Source organism: Coffea eugenioides, chromosome 9 (assembly GCF_003713205.1).
Source record: "Coffea eugenioides isolate CCC68of chromosome 9, Ceug_1.0, whole genome shotgun sequence".
Lineage (NCBI taxonomy): Eukaryota > Viridiplantae > Streptophyta > Magnoliopsida > Gentianales > Rubiaceae > Coffea > Coffea eugenioides.
Genome location: NC_040043.1, coordinates 21800733 through 21806235, shown reverse-complemented (window position 1 = coordinate 21806235; position 5503 = coordinate 21800733). Strand labels below are relative to the sequence as shown.

Sequence of the window (5503 nt, the reverse complement as noted above, 5' to 3'; positions counted from 1 at the left end):
AGAATTTAATTTGGGATGAAGTGCATCAATATCAATGATAACATGATCATTTTGACTTTCTTGCTCCCCTTCAATTGCTTGCTTCTTGTCTTTTTCACCACCTGAATTTTCAAAATCGAATCCCTCAACCGTTTTACCGCTTCTAAGAATGATTGCATTGACATGCTCTCTCGGATTCACTTCGGTTTTACTTGGTAATTCACCAGGGTTTCTATTGTTGATCACATTGGCAATTTGACCAATTTGAACCTCCAAGTTTCTGTACATCCCAGCTAATTGGTCCAACCGCCCCTCAACTCGCTCGAATCTATCCGAAGTCACCTTAGCAAGTTTTTCCACCGCGATCTCCCAACTTGGTTTAGTTTCAGCCTGTGGTTGCCTTGGTTGAAATCCCGGCGGATTGGTTGGCCTTTGTTGATTGCCTTGATCTTTCCATCCAAAGTTTGGATGATTTCTCCACCCTGGATTGTAAGTATTCGAATAGGGATTAGTTGGAGCATTTCGGTTGTAATTATTGACAAATTGTACCTGCTCAGAATCAACACACTCATTAATATCATGTTCACCTCCACAGAAAGAACAACAAGCTACGTGAGCATTAGATGAACTTGGGCTAACTCCACCTTGTCTACTCAATAACTTCATCACGTTATTCATTTGGGCACTCAACATATTGAGAGTGTCCATTTCGATCATACCTGCGTGACGTCTCGTATTACCTCTTTCATTGGCCCATTGGTAGTTATTTGCGGCCATTTCTTCTATCAAATTTTGAGCTTCTTGGGGTGATTTACCCATTAAAGCTCCACCTGCGGCTGCATCAATAATAGTTTTAGTGGAGAAAGATAAACCATTATAAAAGGTTTGTATAATCAGCCATTCGGGTAGTCCATGGTGTGGACATTTCCGTAACAAATCTCTAAACCTTTCCCATGCTTCATATAATGATTCTCCTTCCATTTGACTAAAACCAGTGATATCCATTCTTAGCTTAGCAGTCTTACCAGGTGGAAAATACTTATTCAAAAATGCCCTTGATAAATCATCCCATGTGGTAAAAGTGTTAGGAGCATGAGAGTGTAACCACATTTTTGCCTTATCTCTTAATGAAAATGGGAACAACCGTAACCTTATAGCATCATCACTAACTCCATTCATTTTAATTGTATCACATATTTCTAAGAATGTAGCTAAGTGTGAGTTAGGATCTTCTACAGCATTACCTCCAAATTGAGATTGTTGAACCATTTGGATAAGTGATGGCTTAATCTCAAAGTTGTTAGTATTTACCGTAGGCCTTGCTATGCTCGTTTGAGATTCTTGTGTTCCCGGTAGAGCAAAATCTCGTAGAACTCGCCTATTTGCTTCATTTTCAGCCATTTCTTCTTCAAATGGTAGTTCTATCAAAATTTCCTCTATCGGCTGCCAAATCTCTTGCTCCTCCTGCTGTTGTGTGTGCCTCCTTTGTCTACGTAGTGTCCTCTCAATTTCTGGATCGAAAGGTGCGACTTCTCGAGACTCCCGGTGCATACACTACAAACAGAAATAAGGGATATTATGCAACTTCAATGGTAAAAAAACTGATTACAATATAAGATTAAATATAATCTAAAAAAAATAAAGCTGTCTAAATTAATAAAGATGATTAGGCTCTAATATTGCCGCTCCCCGGCAACGGCGCCAAAAACTTGACGGGATTTTTACTATCAATGCAAGTTTAATTTCGAATTTACACCCGTTGGACTGCAAGTATACAGGTCGCAATTGTAGTACAAGATGTGTATCGGGTCGATCCCACGAGGAGCAATTAAAACAATTATTAGATACTAATTTACTCTATTATTTAGACTTACAATTAATTTGAGCAGAAACTTCAGAATTTAATTCAACTACAAAAATTCTTAAATAGATAAATGCAATTTCACAATAGAAGTAGAATTCACTAAATATTAAGATCTAGGGATGTAGATTCCACATATAACACAAAAGATCTAAAACGAATGAATTTAACACTTGTTACGACTCTTGTTTAACCAAGGATTCATTTCCAACAATACCAAAATCACATTTTCATGATAATAATGGGTTAAAACAGATTAGTTTTTCCTAATCTCTTGGAAAATACTAAATCTGTTTTGTGCATACCTGAAATATAGATTTTATCCACTTGAATGTATATCTATTCTCATGAATATACTACTCAAGCTCTACTTATGTCATTCCATTATTTTTACCATTTCTCAATGAGTAAAAACAACTATAAACCTGCTATTGGTGATCAAGCAACAACAAGTAATCCAACATACACAAGTAGATAAGTTAATACAAGACATAACAAGCATAAATCACAATCACTTCATATCATTTGGCCATAAGCTTCATCTACTCCCTAGATAAAGGAAATTAGCTACTCATGAATGATTTAACAATCAAACTCACAAGTTTATTAATGCAAAACATCATGAAGTACAAGTATAAGAAAGGTAAAAGAAAGCTTAGCCAATTGAAGGTAAAGCTCTCCAATTCCTGCTATGTTCTTGTACAAGATGGTTACAAGTGAAAAACCAAATGCTTCTCTAAGAACTCTTAACTAGAGAGAAAACTTGTTGCAAGAAGGAAAACTAGCTACGTATGGTGATGCCAGGCTTCTCCCCTGTGTTTCTGCATAAAAGGTGGTAGAAATTCCATTCCTCTCACTTCATAATTTCCTCCACTCAGATTTTGTAAAAAGAAGTCAAAGATATGATGTTTCCTTTTTGTCCACACTCATTTGGTCTTCTCTTTTATTGCAGAAGCATGTGCACCGAATTCCCTTGCATCTTATAGCTGGAAAGTGGTATGAACACAAGAGAATTGACTGAGTCAAATTGCAGAATTTCGGCTTTAAAACGCGCCTACACAAAACGCGGCATAAACTCGCGTTTTGTCTACTCGCGTTTTCACTCTGGCCTTATTTCAACTGCGATTTTCTCCATGATAAAGGCCAAACTAGCTTTTGTACAAAACACAAAAGTTGTAGCCCTTTGAGTTAGCTTTCCAATGCTTCAATAATCATCCAAAGCGGAGCTTTGTAGCCTGAGATATGATCGAAATACTGTCACCTGTTCAAACCTCTGTTTTAACTTCCGACCACAGAATGCAGCTTCTGTATTCCAACGTTTTGCCCATGAAGATGGCAGAAATGGATTTCAATGTCTTCATACGAATTGTAGGTCTCTTTCTTAGCTTTAAAATGGTATAAAGATCACCTCAATCCGATACTTGTAGCTCCTGATATGGTCAAAATACTGAAGAGTGTGAAAACTGACTTGTATTGCATTTCCTCACTTGAACGTTTTTCACTTCATTCTTCTTGTTGCCACTTGAATTCATCACCAAATCTCTATTTTTTACCTCATTTGACATCCTTTGGTGATTGAATCATCATTCCTGCATAAAAATGAAGTTTTTACCATTAAAATCAATAGAAATGCAATATTATCCACTTTTACCAAAAATATATAATTTTACCAAAAACCTCTTTATTTTATTTATAAAACTAAATAATCAACTCAAAATTGACTAATAAAATGCGCTTAAAAATACGTAAAATAAACTCTTATCAAAGCATCAACAACATACACAGAAACATTATCTTTATTGATACATAGCTTGAATATCCATCACAAGAGTATCCCTTGCCTACAAATACACCATTCATAGAGAAGATAACCTTATTAGACTCTAGTACAGCCTTTAGCCCCTTTTTGTTTAAGGCATCAGCCGACACAAGATTTTTCCTAATTTCTGGAACATGAAGTACATTGGCCAGTATAAGTTTCTTTCCGGAAGTAAACTGCAAGTCTACTCTTCCTTTGCCAAGAACCTTTGCTGTATCGTGGTTTCCCATTAATACTTTATGACCATCAGGAACTTCTTCATAAGTCTTGAATTGGAACTTATCATTACAAACATGCACGGTGGCACCAAAATCATACCACCAGTCACATGATTTGGTTGCAGCAGCCACATGCAACTAAGAAATCATGTGAAATCATTGCAACAATTTCAACAACATCTTGTTCAACCAGATTTGCATTTTTGGCATTGTCTTTCTTTTGCCTTTTGTTGCTATCTGCCTTTCATTCACGCTTGTAATGTCCATCCTTGCCGCACTTATAGCAGACTCTCCTTAGATGTACTTGCTTCTGGAGACTTTCTTTTGGAACCAGAAAAATTCTGTGAATTCTTCTCACTTAAAGCATTCACTTTGACATCAGATTCTATTTGCTTCTTTTGAAGATTTCTGGTATCTTCTTCTATACGTAAATGTTTCAAAATCTGATCTATAGTGAATGATTCAGTAGTATGGAGCAACTTTTTCTTATAGTCATTCCAACTAGTTGGAAGTTTGGCTATAATTGCTCCAACTTGCAAGGATTCAGATATCTCCACTTTTAGATCATGTAACTTAGACACAATCACTTGGAGATCATGAATCTGATCCATAAGAGAAGAATTCTCAGTGATACGAAAATCAAAATATTGCATAATCAGAAATTTGTCCGCACCTTGTTTCATCGTATTATACTTGTACTCTAGCGCATTCCAGATTTCCTTTGGCGACTTGACTGCAGTATACAGATCATACAAGCGGTCAGAAAGAGTGTTCATGATGTGTCCTCTGCACAGCAACTCGTCCTCTGCGCGTTTTCTGCATTGTGTCTTGACTTCATCAGAATCATCATTTTTGGGCGCTGGAATTTCAGGAAGAGAAAGATCCAGAACATAAGCAATCTTTAAAGCCGTCAGGAAAAACATCATCTTATCCTTCCAACGGGAAAAGTTAGTGCCGTCGAATCTGTCCAACTTCACGAAGTCCTGATTCATCACTTTGAACGCAGATTCAGAACTTGACTCCATTGTTGAAAATAACACCTTAAGATTGTAGGAAACCTGTAGTAAATAACAAAACTAAACTGGAGGAGTGCAGAGACTTTGAGGCGTGAAAGCACTTTCCTTAAGGTGTTATTTGCCTCTATCAGACAAATTACCTCTAGAATACAGCAAAGTCTAAGAACTATCTAATGAAAAGTAAAAGCGATTTAATTCTGTCAAAATCCTACTATTTAAAAGAATTGAAGCACCTTTCCAAGGCACTATCAGAGGATGCAATCCTTATTTAATAGGTGTATAGGTAGTTAGCCAATTAACAGATATGTCTGCAAAATGTAACCGCCAAATGCCATTAACTACCTCTGATTGACACCCTATCAGAAAGCCCCAAGTGCCCTTGTCAAGATTTTATATACCTTGAAAATAACTTTCCCACCAAACTTTCCCTCCAAACTAATATTGTTGGAACAAGTTTGTAAAGGAAACAGGACAATGATTCACATATAGATAACGTGCACTTTATCCTCTTTCAATGTGGGACAATGGATTTCAACATACTCATTACAAACTATTACCAACACCGATTTGAACTACAAGTATCTCAATGAAAAAGGTTGAATCAACTCTT

The 5503-nt window shown here is 36.6% G+C and overlaps 1 non-coding gene across 1 annotated transcript; it reads left to right on the top strand.

Moving 5' to 3' along the window:
• Positions 1–886: 886 nt before the first annotated feature.
• Positions 887–993, top strand: LOC113748525. Its single transcript, XR_003464379.1, has one exon. It is a non-coding gene; the product is annotated as a small nucleolar RNA R71 (small nucleolar RNA).
• The last annotated feature ends 4510 nt before the right edge of the window (positions 994–5503 follow it).